This window comes from Pseudopipra pipra, chromosome 8 (assembly GCF_036250125.1).
Source record: "Pseudopipra pipra isolate bDixPip1 chromosome 8, bDixPip1.hap1, whole genome shotgun sequence".
NCBI classification, from domain to species: domain Eukaryota; kingdom Metazoa; phylum Chordata; class Aves; order Passeriformes; family Pipridae; genus Pseudopipra; species Pseudopipra pipra.
In genome coordinates, this window is record NC_087556.1 from 6,696,900 (window position 1) to 6,713,054 (window position 16,155).

Consider the following 16,155-nt stretch of genomic DNA (forward strand, 5'->3'; position numbering starts at 1 on the left):
TATGCAAATGTCTTCAGACACCTCAGAATCTTGTTGTTCAGTAAAGTTTACTTCAATAGCATGAAGAGTAAAAACCAGAAGGCTTGACTAGGAGTAGATCCCAGTCTTGTGTCTTCTTTTGGATGCTGTAACCAAATAATTATTCCAAGGCTCTAATTATTGCATCAGCTTCTCAAGGGTGATTATTTTTTCATGTAGTGGAATGTTGGCATTGTTTAAAGGAAGACATAACCCATAATTCAAGAATGTGCTTTTAAACACGGCTGTTTCTGCTTAAGAACTACTCCAAAATAAGCACTGAATACACTCAAAAGAACAGAAGGAAGCAAGAAAATATTCTATCTTTATGATGGATGTGGCACCACATTTTGGACTAAATATACAGGGGATGTTCAACTGCAAGAGTAAAGTCACAGCTGCTAAACAAGTTACCACGTGTTAGCAGAGCTGTTGTATCTGGTCCGATACATCCCAGTCTGGAACAATTGTCCAGGTCAGCTTATGCTGTCCTTAAGGCAGCCCCACATTCCAACTCCACTAATTTACTCTGTAGAGGAGGATGAATAAATCTAAACAAGAGTTTTGTGCTGTTTTTAGTAGATGGTTTTTGACATCTAAATGAGACTGAGAATGCTCTGTTTATGTTAACAGCAGAGTGAACTGAAATATGAGCAGCTCTTAACTGCCCTGATAGATCATCTGGAGAGCTGACATGCCTAACAGGAGCCAGTGATTTATTCCTGTGAGTAAACAAGGCACATTAGAGCAGGACACAGTAACAATGAGCACTTGAAAGCACAAGACCTTTGGATCTAGCCCAAGGGCCAGGAATGATTTTCATTTAGCAAAGCTCCCATGTAGGAAAGTTAAGCATACACACCGGAAGTAATTACCAAAGTCTCGACTGTTGGGGGGAAAAATCCATTTTTGGAGGGGTAACTCCATCTGTTCTGAAGCATTTATAAATTATTGCTAACGAGAACTACAGTGCCCTCCAATGTGAAAAAGCGCCAAAGCTGCTGGTGAGAGGGAACATCATACCTTTGCTGTGCAAAACGCACATCTTTGCATTAATATTTTCTCATTCCCAGTCTTTTTGAGTCTGTTAAATCTCTTTCCTCTGCTCACACAGATCTGACCTCTCTGTAGAGATATTCCTTCTCCTGGAAAGTAATAATTTTGTTTGCAGGAGAGGTAGAGAGAATATAAAGCAGAATAGAAAGGGACAATTTCTTTGCACAAAAAGTGAGAATTTCTTACAGTCACTCAAAATAAATATTAAAAAAAAAAAAGACTAAAGGTCTATAAGATTTTCTGAAACCAGAAACAGTCAGGGAGGAGGGAGTGAATTTCAAGGTGAAACTTCTATGTTATGCTTTTTATTTATTTGGTGTGTATGTATCTGCCATTTCTCTGTATTTTTCCTAAAAACCCATGAGTTTCCATATAGGCTCCTATGCTTGTGCTAAAAAATAATAGTACATGGCAGGTAGAAGAACAGACTCCCAGCTCTACTGCATGTACAACACTGCATGCAATACTAATATATGCAGACAGGTGGGGTTACCCTGACCACGTAGTTTTAAATACCCTTTTCCATATATACAATTTTTGCTTTTTCCATTCAAAGCACTATTCTTTCTACAAATGCATTTCTTCCACAGACAATAGTGAAGATTCTTCAGCAGTAGAAACAGTAGGAGTTTTTAGGAAAAATCTCATTACCTTGGAAAATAACTTTTTTCCAATTACCTTGGATAATTAAATACAGCTATCAGCCAAGGACATTCTTCAAAACAGCAATGTTTTCATTATTTTAGACATGCAGTTACCACTGTATTACAATCTGCTCTGCATTAGCATTGGAGCAGAAAGGATTCCTAGAATTTGACTTTTAAAGCGGAATCTCACACTATGATTAAATTATTACTGCTTCTCCAATAAGGACCGGAAAAAAAGAGCTTCTTTTAACCTGGGGGGTGGGAAGAACATTAAAAGTTTCACTGGCTAAAGTCTGAACACTTCTCCAGCCAGGTATCCTATTTAGGGATGTTTGCTCATTACCTCGGACACACAGGCTGCATACCCCGGTGTCATGTGCCCAACTCCAGAACCCATTAGAAAGTCACGAGGTGAGAGGCGCGTGAGTGTGACTGAATAACCCACCCTTGAGCTCGCAGGACACCGTCATGTCCCTGCAGCCCTGTCTTCACAACATCACCAGCGCAGCCTCTCCTGCCTCTGCTCATAAACCTGGGAATAAGATCATGTTGGTCACCAGCAAATTTTACCAGGCAAAGCATTCACGGGGGTTGGGTCAGAGAAGGACTAGCAGGTCACTGGAGCTGAGCCAGTTTTCCTTGCAGCTGTTTGGGATACACAGCTTTGCTCAGCTCTGCCAGGCTTTTCAAACAACGTGTGGATACAAGGATGCACTTCCAGGGCATCCCTAAAGCAGCCACTGTAAGAGGCAAGGAAAAAGGTAACTGCAGACAGGCACAGGAGCTGAGGTTGCAGCCTCTGTTCAAGGCAGGTAATTTCAAACTTTCTGGCCGACAAGGGCCTGGCTTTTCCATCCTTCCTGCTGCAGCAGGACCAAGGTAACAGTGCTGCATAGCTCCCCTAATACTCTGCAGCATATTTCCCCTAGCACCTTTGGGCACTCATTTTGCTACAAGGAACAAAGAGCAAAGAGTAGTATGGACTATAGAAAACAAGAAGGAAAGTGTTATCTGTGGTGGAACACAGGAGTTTGCATGGAATAACATGATTTCCGTTCTTCTCATGTCTAAGTGTTCTCAAAAATGAGCTCCCTTATCTTTTCTCAAAGTGATCACGAGTATTTTGCTCTGTCCAACTATATCTCTTACTAGATAAGCTTGCATTTCAAGATCAGGAAGTTCTTTATCTAAGGTGAAAAAATGTGTAAAACTATCTTGGTGTTCAAGCAGTGAGTGTTCCTTGAGTTATACTTTATAAACTTTATTAAAAAAAAAAAAAGAAAGATTTTGTTCTCTTAGCATTTTATGTAATGTTTAACTACTGAAACCCCAGGCCAGAGTTTTCAGCAGCTATAATAAAAACAAACAAATGAACCAAAACCTCACAAAACCAAATCAATCAATCAAACAAACCAAAATAAAACACAAAACCCCCTCAGACCTGAACAAAGGTAATCCCTTGAGGTTTTATCATTGTTCATTTGTGTTGTAAATGCTTCTGAAGCTTTTCCAACCCTAGAGCAAAATAAGCAAATAGGTGAAGTGAGACATTCTATAACTAATGTCTCAGTTTATATTATAGTTTATATGATGGCAGTAACTAGATCAATATTTGGTTTGTTTGGAAATACTGCATCTATTTACATTTCTGCTGGACATGCCACATGGAATCTTTAGAAATGTGCCTGATTTTCTTTCTTATTTCTAACAAACGGGACAGAAATGGAGGGGAAGAGCCCTATGTTTACAAATCCACTTGCATTAGAAGTTGAAAGTTTGATGATTCATAAACAGCTCTAATAAAGTTCTCCCAACTCAAGATCGAGCTACATAAAAAAAGACTACTTGTTTGACTCTCTCTGAATTACTGCTCTTAGAACAAGGCCACCTGGGGATAATGAACAGCTGATTTAATTTTTAATCAGCATTTAAAAGCCTTTTAAGTGGAGCTCATTTTCATTAGTTTAAATAAAGAACACCTCGGAAAGTGAAAGGTCATTAAACCTCTGGAAGTACATTCATGCCAAGACTTCAGCTAAACATAGGTCCTTTTAACAGGGTGTCAAGGGATTTATTAAATATAATGTGAACAGTTGTTCATTTCTGTAGTCAAACAGGGCCTCATAAAGGGATCTATTGTCTCATCAATGCCTCACACAGGAAATTGCTCTATTTTGAACCTGCCTATGCCATCTGAAAGTATCTTTGTAAAGCCCCCACTGCACAAGGTATTCAGAGCTCACTTTTGGTGAGATCCAGGGAAACTGTGCACACAGGATTAGGGGCAATGAGTAGCATGGTTTGTAATCCAGACCCAGCTGCTTGGTAAGAAGGAATATTTTGCATCTCAATGCTTTGATATGAGATTTGACCATTTCCTAATCTGCAGGCACAGACAGCCCTTGTGAGATGTTTGTACACACTTGGTTGTGCGTCTCTTTTCAACTTGCCTGTTCAAGCCAGGCTCCAGGGCTGGCCTTCCAAAGTACACCTGTTTTCCTTGCCTACAGAACAGACTACTGTCATAAGTCTAACTTGCATACCCTTCAAGTTGTTAATAAAACATGGTCAAGCATAAATAAATATAGATATAATCAAGGATTGGAAAGTCCATTCAGTAAACAAGGCTACCCTGAAAAGCATGAGGCTCAATTCCATCATTTCATTCCCAGTTTTGTTCCATTCTCAGAGCAGTCAGGGGGTTAATTATTTTTTTATGAGCCTGTAAACATATAATAGAACATTACTTATAACTTCAAGCTGGGAATTTCAGCTCCTGTGATGCTCATTTTTCACAAACAATCAGGAAAATTAATGAGATTCAGGACACATTTAGGATTGTTCAGGATATTAAACGTCACAGCCAGAAAAAGCGACCAGATTCATGCTACCTGCTTCTGTTAGGGGAATTCATGCTGAGCATAAGAGGATACAGACAGTAAAGAGTCACACTACCACGTCTTACCAGCCCTAAGGTCTAGGTGAGGAATACTAAAGGATAGCCACAGGTCTTGGTAGAAGAAAACTCAACCAATATATATATATATATATGGAGAGAGAGAGAGAGGTTGGGCTCTACACAGACTTTCCAATATCCTCAAAACTTTGTACCAATGCTGAATCAAGAAAAATATTCATATCCTTCTCACTAACTGGAAGGCAGATAGTTTCAAACTCAAAAGCTTCTACTTCATGAAAGATTTAAAATAGTGCTTCACCTCCCAGAGAGGTTGGGATTCATCTGAATGCACTGGGTTTTAGTGTCCCTGGCAGCTCCTCAGCTCAAGTGTTGGTTCTTATCTTGGCAATTCTTTTGTTGATGTGTAACATGGACTAGGAATCCCAGAGATGGCAAGTGTCCTGGAGTAAGCTCACTTCAGAGTAAACTCAGGGCACTCAGTATTCTTCAATGTTAGGCTGCACTCATCCATTACACATTTGACTCCTTTTGAATTCAACAGCCTTACAGTTTGTATCAAAAAGCTGAATTTGACGCCTCCATTCATAAATTCTATCCAAATCAGTCAGAATTCCAGGTTTGGGATGGTGCACTGTACAGTGCATGTATGTGTGAAACAGATCTAACAATCTGACTGAATTTCTACATGATATGAATGGAACAACTTCTGCGCCCAGGTTTTCCTGTCAGAAACATTAACTTCACTTTCCCACCCCTGCCTGTTAGATGGCTTAAATTTCTCTTTATGCAGAAGACAGATCTAATGAAAATTAATTTCCCATAAACACTAAAGATTTGAGGTTGTAGATTTGCAAAATGAAATCACTCATTGTAACTCAGGTTTTCCCTTTAAAGCAGCTTTACAGTGTTCCTTCCTTAGGATTAGATAAGCCTAGTGAGGCTGACACATGTTTTTAAGTACAGGGAAAAGTTACAGCCCTACATGCCCGTATGTGTGCCCCAAGCACACTGCTAGACTGATGCTTTGAGAGATGTTAGAAAAGCTACTGATTCTTCTGAAAGGATCAAGCCATCTCCAAGTGTTATTACTGATACGAAAATTATGGGGTTTTATAATGCAGAAGTAGTAAAAAATCCATATTTACGTTCTCCTAGGTAGCAGTGTCTTTCAATTGTACCAATATCCAGGCTAAAATGTGGAGAACTAGGAAAGAAGTGGTAGTTTCACTGTTTAATACTCTCAGTGCTGTTCTAAAAGTTAGTTATTCTAATGTTCTGGTTTCTTATGTGTTGGCTTTTTTCTGGTTTTGGAATAACATACTATATATTTCCATCCAACAAATCACAGTAAAATTATTAAGTATATCCTACCTAGCAATTAACACAGGATTTCAATCTTTTCCAGGACTTACTCGGGGAATACCATGGCAGAAAGATAATATACAGTTGATTGCTTCCAAATAGGGGGAAAAACACCCTTCCAGAAGTAAAGAACTTCTGTTTTAAATTAAAACAAGGGCTAGGTTTCCAAGGGCATGTGATCATTAATTTATAAAGGCCATGGTTTGCTTATCAGGTGACATTAATGGAATCACTGACCTGTATCAAAAGTTGTGGAAAGAACAAACTTATGTTCTTTGAAACAAACAGGTTGGTTCCATGCCTTGGCCACAGACTACTCTAGCTTGTTTTCACCTGTGAAGTGTCCATACACAAAATCCTTGGGGATATTTCCAGGAATCTCTGGCTATAAATGCTTACTGCAGATCTGGATGAAAAAAATAACAAAACAAATGCACAAAAAAAAAAAAAAAAAAAAAAAAAAAAAACACCAACCAAATGAAAGCCCCCCAAAAAACCCAAAACCTAAAAACCTCCTTGATAATACAAAAAACTGTCCATTGAAAATTCAGTCTGTAAGATCTGAGATGACTCCAGTGCCCCAGTCACTGCCCATATGCTAACACAGCCAGACCCTACTTAGACTAGTTACATCAATAATAGCTATTTTGTCAACATGGAACCAAGGCAATGATCTTTACAGGAGACATTGTTTGTTTTACTAGTTAGATTAATTTTAAAATTATTGTAATAAGCGTAACAGAGAAATCTTCTGTTAAAATATGCCAGCTTGAAATTTATGAAGTGGAAAAATTCTATCCAACGTTGTTGATTCTTTGTCTAAATTATTACCTTTTAAATAACACCTTTGTTTCTGTTTACTCTTGAATGGACACACTAGTCAATAGGAAAACCAAGTAAATGCTACCTCAAAGTCTACAGGCTTCATTTGTTAGAACTGGCTGAACCAACTTTTGATATGATCACAGTTCCTGTTTTTTACACATTCAGAACAGTTTCAGAAACTGGAACCATGAAATTTGCTCTAATTTATTAAGTTTTGCATAATTCCCAGTGTATTCATGGGAGGATATACAAGCTTTCAAAAGCCATCCCTCACCAACAGATAAAGAGTCCAATCAAATGTCTGGTTTTTGACTTGTTCATCCCTGTGAAGAGTCAAATGGAAAGTATTATAGGAAATATCAATAGTTTTGAACAGTAACATTAACAAGATAAACCTGTTTAATGCCCATTGGGTCTATTTATTTCATAGGCCTTCAAGCAAATCCAAACCCTTACCAGCTCTTGAACTTGCACATTTTTTTCTCTAGCTTTTTGGATACAAGATAAGGGTGGCATATAGAAATCTCAGCTGAAAAGAATTTCAAACTAGATAATTCCTAATGTTCATTTATAAATATCAGTTCTGTACTTCAAAATGCTTTTATTCTCAGTGCTTTTATTCTATTGGTTGACATTATGTTAATATTAGTATATTATCTGAATTACAGAGTTTTTAAAGATTAACACTGAAACTGTCTTGGAAAACAAGTCTGACTTCATAAATGTTGTGTAAGGATAGTTATCCTTAGTTAAAATATCTCCATTAGTTAGTTTACAAACCTTTTGAACAAAAGCCTAGATGAGATACAAGTTAATTGCTCCTATTACTCCATGAACAGGAACCAGGTGCCCTTTCATATATTAAATTAAATATTCATATATTTATTTCAATTACTGTTCAAGGTCTAATCCTCTTTTGTCAGTCATAAGAACTGCCAAAACCTGCCTCTCTAAAGCATAAATGACATATATGCTTATACATAACTTTAGAAAAAGCCTTAGCACAAACAGAAAATACTTCAACATAATCATAATAAACAGGCAGGGTCTTCTTCATGGCATGAGAGTTTAAAGGTGGAAATTATTTATTCCTGCAATAAATCAGAAGCAAAATGTCATAACCCTTGATGCTCATCAGGACAGGTAATGGATAGATGGATTTCCTGTGAGTTTTGCTGTGCAACCTTTTCATAAAGGCAACTCCCAACATATCTGAACCAGAAACAAGAGCATGTGTTAATCAATGAAAAGAATTAAGGAGGCAGATGAGAGATAAATAGGAGCGGTAATGCTGTGAAAATAAACTTTCCATGGCTTTGCTGGCTCTTGTGAACACAACTTCAGCATGTTTTGTGAAACAGAGGTGGATGGCAGCTCTTAAATGCAGCAAGTGTTACAGCTGCCAAGCAGCATTCCCTGATATTTCATCATCATTATGAGATATTCCCCCTGACATGGCAGTGTGATACAAATGGCACATCACACCAGTCTGATGTCATCTTAAAGTCTGTCCCACTCCGTTTTGGTAGCAGATACAAAAGCAGGTAACAATGAAACCAGGGATAAGCTGGGGATGTGCTGACATTGTTGCATTCTTTCCTGGGTGGTACACACCTGTGATGGGATTTAGGTTTCTATACAATTTTCTATAGCCAAAAAAAGGAAAAAAAGAAAAAAAAAGTGAGTACTCCTCAGCACTGAACCAGTTTTGCAGTCCTCTTTCAATTTCTAGGAAAGAAGAGTCATCATGGAAATGCAGACAGAGAGTTAATGATTATGGAATTTCCTTGAACCATTTCGCTGGAGCAGATAAATGCTCCAGAATAACAGGATGTTAGATTAGAAACTGACTGAAATGTAAAAAGAAAAAAAAAGTTTTTAGAAGCTATACAGAATTGGTTGCTGCAAGGAGTTCTGATTGTTTCAAGATCCAGCACTATAATAAAGTTTGAGCAGTTTCAAACAGAGAATAAAATAATAATACTAATAATTTTTTAAAAATCAAAGATCCTCTTGTGGTTTCTACCAAAACTTCCTCCTGGTTTTGAACCAAAAATAAACAATGCTACTTTCCTTTTCTGCCATCAGAGCCTGACTGACAGTGCTTTGCAGCTCAAGGGATACATGAGGTTTTTAAAGTCTCAAGACTATTTCTGGCAATCTGACTGTAAAAAGAGATGAGTTCAAGTTATTCAGAAAATGTTTTGGCTTAGCAGAACTCCCTTTCTCTGATTCCCATGTGTACGGTGCTGTGAAACATATCTTCCATTTGTGCTACAAAATCCAAAGATTTACCCCAGCCACTTTTAAAGAAGGGGACCCCCTGGAAACAGAAGAGAACTGGAAGATATCCCTGAAAATATCCCATAAATTATTTTATAGAATCAATATTAAGGTGTTAAATCACAGGGAGGTGCAGAGCCAGTGTAAATGGAAATGCTGAGCACTCACAGCCTAATCATGGCACAAGACAATCTGCACACAGCTGGCATGGGGTGCCTGTGGGTGGAAACAGGAAAGAGCTGCTGGCATTTCTCAGTCCTCCTAATGAACTTCTGAGGTAAATTTGAAATCACAGAAAAATTTCAGCACAATAGACTCATCAAAGTGGTATCAACAGGGCAAATGCGTAGTATTTCTCTCTAAGCATCTATGACTTGCAAATTTCTGATAAATCAAATTCCTACAAATCCTCCTTAGGACCACAACAGCTGGCTAGGGACACCAATGCTTTCTGGCTCCAGGACAGCCACAGAGGTCAGGCTTCCAAGTTCACTGTCACAAAGCTGGCAGCTGTGTGGACTGAATCTCCTGGTCATTATGAGGAGCCTAAGCACTTCCACAGTCCTTGCTCCTCAGTACAGCTTTGAAGTGGGTAACCTGGAGTCTTTTAACACCCTTTAAATGGTCTACCCAAAATTAGAGAGGTCACAGTTTCCAAAAGTTTCCAAATTCAAAAACAGATCTCTCAACCACAGAGTACCAAGAGCAATAACCAGCTGCCAACTAATCATATTTATAGCATCTTCCAATATACATGTTTCTTATGCATTTTTTTCCATGACATTGTGCTTTAACCTGTTAAAAATTGAGGTAAACATGATCTGCAGGGAAAAACTGAAAACAACTATGCAGAGTCTTAAGGGATCAGGCTTAAATAGAAAAGAAAGTATTTCATTATTTCCTGTTCACATACTCATCCAACAGAAGTGGCTGCTGGAAAAGTCAGACCCTTTCTCCCTACTCAATCCCAGTCATGCATGATACCCAGGTTTATTCCATGTAAGATATTCAATGAAACTATGAATTAAAAACTATCCAAAGGAAGTCTTCTACAGAAGAAAAATCAAACACAAACAAACAAACAAACAAAAACCTTGTTCCCACTGTAATAACTCCTGCCACTGGCTTATTCTTTATGCTTCTAATGTTTTTTGAAAATTATATATATACACCTGTAAGTATGCAGCAAGCAGATTATATGTCCCTGTAACACAGTAATAACTGCTTGGAAGTGTTAATAATCTTCTTAATTTTCCTTATGATCCAAAGTACAAGTAGTCTAGAACATAAGCACATGTTATGCAGTGTGTCCAGGAGGAGAGATGCTGAGCTTTTCCTTCACCAAGAGCCAGGCACAGGTGATGAAGCTGTAACTGCAATAGGACTGTCACTGTAGTTCAGCTGAAGGGCCTCTGTGTTCTTACAGGTTAAGCAGTTATTTTTACCAGAACAGAGTTGTGAAAATGACTGACATCATTGTTTTTTCTATATTTTCTTGCTGGGATAACATACCTGCCACGATGAATTCAGACAACTAGGAACAGGAAGCAGTTCAGCATCTCCTTATTAGGAATGATCTACTCTTTGTAAGCAGTGGGCAAAGCTGGACTCAAGTCTAAGGGTGGCATTTTTGAGACAGATGCTGTACCACACCCTACCACTATACCCAGTGCAAGTGCAGTGGGGAGGAGAGGTGGCTGGGGATGGGTGGAAGTTTATTTTCAACCCTCCCCTTACTCAACTTTTTTTTCTATTACTATTCACCATCAACACAGCATATACAACAGATGACTCAAGTAAAATTTCCTTCTCCTAGAGCAAGTTTCAATGTCTGTCATGCCATTTAGCAAATCTTCCTGAGTTGATTCAAGAAGTCACTATTCTTGGCTACTATTTACAAGCTCATGACTGTTCTCAGTGCAGAGGCAGCAGAAGGGACTATGTGTCCGAATCTCTGCCTTCCAGACCATGAAATTTGTTTTACACTGGGAGTTAAGACACAAGCACATGATCCTCACCCCGCTCTTCCTGCATCAGGTTCAGTAACCTCCATCCGAAGGTGAGGTAGAGAACAGAGACATATCTTAAACTGTCCCTGGAAGATTTATTAGTGTGGGCCCCAGTGGGTCCAAAATCTGCCATGTTATGAATTAGGCAAACTGTGCTGTCTGTGTTCTCTTTTTGGCCCTACCTCTAAATGTAAAAAAGTGCCTGTTTCCAGTATCCATGCTGTAAAATTTAAATAGATCAAGCTGGGTGATTTATCTCATCAAATGTTTCTTGTGTTACAAACTTATTACTCTTCACAGTTCTCAGTACCAGTGGCATACAGAGTCTTTTTTCTCCCCAGTGAAAGGTGGTGTTACTCTATTGTGCAAGCACTCTGAAAACACAGGATGCCCTTGTTAAGAGAAGACGCTTGTGACGCATCTATATTTTGAGGCTTGAAATACAAATTCTCTTTTGTCTTTTACCATTGTTCTTTGAGTTGAATTCCAACAGCTATTGAAGCTGCTTTCTTGCCAAAATTACTGGATTTTGTGACAAAATCGTGATTTGGCACTTCAGGTTTTGCATAACCATGAAAGAAAACCTGAATTAAAATAGACAAGGAAGTGCTAAGTAAATACAGCCAAGGCTGTACTTTGACAGCAAAACCCCAGCCCCACATTTTCCATCTAGCTAAGGAGGAAACAGCTGTTTATTCCTGAAGTACAGTTGCACCAACACAAATACAACCACAAGCTGGACCCTCATTTAGACCACTTTTAGATATTAAGTAATTCTAAATAAAACACCTCAGGAAGATGAGAACTGATCAAAGGAGCTGACTGTGGTCAGAAAGTCTGTGTGAAAGAGGGAAGAAAAGGCTGGTAGTCCATTTAGAGGAAGAGTGGAGATTCATCTAAACTTGAAGAGGTGCAGTTATTTGTTCTGAGTATTCTTTTTACAAACAATCTTGTTTACAAACAAACAAAATTTCTTTGTTTGCAGCCCCATCTTTAGATCTGGATTGGGCTGTACCAGAAATGCAAGGCAGAAGCACAAAAGAAATTTGTAAGGACTGATTCTTAAGAAAAACCAAACAGCAAGCTAACAGAAATCCTAGGGACAAAGTAAATTTTAAAATGTCCCCTCTCTAAGCTCAACCTCTTTTGGTGCTTTGTTCAGATTCAATTTGTTTAGGAAGAGCCAGTCCTCCATCAACTACCTTATATCAATCCAAAAGTCAGGGCTAATCTCAAATGGTCACAGTATACAAAACTATATATATATACATATCTCAAAAGAGTTGTATAAAATGTTATCTACACTTAATATACTATAAGTCATCTCAAAACGTGTTTGCTTATTAAGGCCTCAGGTACCTTTCTGAGGTCCTTGCTTTGAAAATGAGAGGAATTTGGCTGTCTTTAGTCTATTTTGATATATTTAGAGTTTCTGTTCTAAAACGAAAACCTGACCCAAGAATAACCCCATAGGAAGGACTACCTTGACTACAGCCTGCTCAGCGTGCATCAACAGCATCTGACCTGCAAAACAGGAAGGTCTGAGCAGTAGGGTCAAAAAGTATGATTTTCATTCTTGGCCTATGTTATTTCCTCTATGAATGAACACTTATAAATTTGCAATTACTCAATATATTCTCTAAATCAAGTGCATTTACTTGCAGCTGTGACACTAATCCTATTTCAATCTTTCAGAACATTGCTTTTTACTGCATAAAAAATGTGACTGAAGTGTTTCAAGACAATAAAATGTGCTATTAATAATGAATTGTGCTAAAAACATACTCTTCAGTGTTATCACTTGAGCATATCACTTAATATGAGAATATCAAAGACACAGGCAATGCTCCAAGTTATCTACTGAGTCCTGTCCAAATGAGAAAAAGGCTAGACCATTGTGACATGAATTTTCCATTGTCTCCATTTTTATTCTCTACACTCTTTTCATCTCTAACTACTTGTTCAACTATGTTCGTTCAATTACTGAAATCCAGCTGGTTGAAATGTATCCAGTTGGGCTTTATTATCTTTTGAACTTCTTTTTTAGAGAGGTCTTTAATGACTTTAACTGTTGTTCTTGCAAGTCTCTCTCACTCACACTAGATAATGCCAAGTTATCTTTGTGAAACCTATCTATAAACTTGACTCAAGTTCACTTGTATGCAAACTTCCAGGAGGGGAAAATGCACTGCTTACACAGTGAGAACACTCAGCATTCATTTCCTACCTTCTAAGAGCATTTTATATTAAATGCTTTAAAAACCTTCTTAAACAGAACCAGATGTTTACAGAAATTCTCTGATTGCTGTCCAAATGAAATTATCTTCCTCTCTTTCTCCAAACTCCCTTTATCATTAAATAATGCATTGAAATGGAAATATAGAGCATGCAATGCTTGCCAGAATTAAACAAGGGGCAGATGAAGAGAAAACTGAATTACTTGGGTGTTTATGGCTTTTTTTTCTTGGTTATCCAGTCTCTCTTAAACACATTCTCTAGTATGTATTTTGATCCCAAGAATACATGTTTGCTCATCACAGTTTCTTTAAGGATCATTTAAAAACAGATCCTTTGCTTTTATTTGTATTCTGAAGTGACCAGTTTTCTGGTTTTGCTTGTGGGGCTGATAGGGAAAGGCCCAGAAAAGGAGGAGAAATCACTCTTACACATTCCCATGATGTCCATTTCTGTGGAAACCAAGGGTTCCACTAGGACAAGTCTCCTGATTCCAGAGAACCCATGCTCTGTGGAGAGGTGCATTGTGCCAGATGATCCTGGGGAAAAAATGATTTCAGGTGTCTACATCACCTAAAATGCACACAGCATTAAAGCACATAGTGGTTTCTGTCTCTAAATAACAGAATACATTGTTCCCATCATCAGTGAAATTACTAAAACCATGGTAAATTGCAGAAATCCAGCTCATGATTCACAAGCACAAGTATTACTACAGCCCGCAATGGAATAAAAGGGAAATTAGCATTGTCTCTTTAGACATATAATCAAACAAGGTTCTTCATGCCATTAGAGGTCATTGGAGCTGGCTATGACATCAGCAGAGTTCTACAAATATGCACCAATTTGAAGTTTTAAAAAAAGGAATAGGAGAAAAGAAGGGAGTTCATTTTCTTGGGATGCACTTCACTTTTCTCCTCTCAACTGGATTCAATCTTACTCCACAAAGAGGGTTAACCCTCGGCTTCCTGTTGAAATAATGTGATTTGCTTATGTAAATGTCAATGACCTCTATTCTTCTAACATCCAGTTGGATATAGAAAAACCTTTTCTGTAGAAAAGCCATAATTATGGAGCTGATTCAGCTCAATAAATTCTGCCAATGTTTGCCTGAAGTGTTCAGATGTTGTGGCTGCCCTGAACGTACTGGGAAGGAGTGTAAGAGGGAAGAGAGCAAGCCATGTCATCTGAGGCTTAATATGATTGCCAAGTCTAACAGCAGTGTAGAGTGTTTGAAACGTATTCCATGTGCTTTGTCACGTATCTATCTATTTATCTTTCTATCTGTCTATCTATCCAATCTGTCTATCTATGTGTATGTATGTGTAGGTGCACAAGGAATATATCCATTCTTTGTTTGACCACAATATTTTAGCATGAGTGCAAACTATAACACACAGGTCTTTTCAAGTCTCTGGCACCCGTCTTTTCTTTCCTATGTAAGCCGATAGGAAATCACTCTGAATCACAAAAAAAGACCAATGCTTACCTAATATTAGTCTGTGTGCAGTGCTACAGTGTAACACATGGGCTATTCACCTGTGTAGCCCTTGCTTTCATCACAATAGCAGTAATATGGTCCAGCAGCAACTCTCTAACTCAGCAACAGAACTGACAGACTGATGGAAGCAGCCAGGAAAACAAGAAGAGGCCAAAACCCATGTTTCTCTGCTCCACAGTTCCCCTGAGTAGACTCACAGCTCAGCCACTGTTTTTCTTCACAGTTCCAGTGACAAGCAGCGTGGGGACTCAGTTCAGACTGGTGGCCTGCTGCAGCTTGGAGGCTGAGAGCAGAAAAGACTGACAAAAGTAGCAATATTGGCATAAGGGTTTTATTTTCAAATCTGTTCTCTTTCTTTTGGCTGGTTCTTGTTTCAGCTTTGACTAATAGGCAACCATACCAGTTCCCCAGTGGAGGGATCAATGAACTTTATTAGCGGGCCAGTGCCCACAGTGACCTATATGGTCAAAACCATAGGGTGCTCCTGGTATGCACTGAGCAATAATGATATTTACTTAGTACAGGTACAAATGCAGACAAATTCTGCTGATCAGTGCTCTCAGCAGCTCAGATTCCAGGTTTAAGATGTATTTTATGCCACTGCCTCTTCCCTTCCCTGCTCCCACCAAATAAAATGGAGATTCGATCTTTAATCTCACCATATGCAAGATCAGTCTCTCCATTAACCGTGAGTGTTTTTCAACAAACTCTCTACCTACAGCCCCATTATCTTCAGCGGGGATCACACAGAGCACATCTGCAATACAGGACCTGTTGCCAATAATCAGTGCTAGCCAACACAGAGCAATTGCCCTCATTAAGACTGCAGCTCACAAAAGGAAAGTAACATCTTAAACTTCAAGAAGCTGAGGTATCACAGCAGTGAGAGCAGAATAAGAGCAGAGAGAAGAAATCTCTTTGAACAGAGCCCTGCTGCAGCAATTACCCATCTGACAGGAATGTTACTTCATTAAGCAGGAAATACATGAAGGCTATTATCCTCCAAGTTCTATATCATAATTGAAATAGCTGCAGAGGTATTTCTTTTGCTATCTGATAGATCTGCTTTTATATCTGGTGACAGGAATTCAGCTGGAATTAATAGCTGTAAATGTAGAATGTACAAAAGGAGCGTAGCTCCACACAGTGCACTAATTTCTTCATTACTTTTTGAGCACCTTAAGGATAAATGACATTGAGCACTCAGATTCTGAAATGTGTTAAACATCCCTGTGACTCTCAAAGGCATCAATGGTTTCACTAATAACAAGTTATGTTAATTAGCCTGTGTGCAATGAA

The 16,155-nt window shown here is 38.5% G+C and overlaps 1 long non-coding RNA gene across 1 annotated transcript in view; it reads right to left on the reverse strand.

Annotated features, from left to right (window-relative positions):
* Positions 1-7,278: 7,278 nt before the first annotated feature.
* The window catches only part of LOC135417841 (uncharacterized), a 33,143-nt gene continuing 24,266 nt past the window's right edge, over positions 7,279-16,155 (reverse strand). The window contains exon 3 of the long non-coding RNA XR_010432233.1: positions 7,279-8,474. This is a non-coding gene — a long non-coding RNA (uncharacterized LOC135417841). The remainder of the gene's footprint in view (positions 8,475-16,155) is intronic.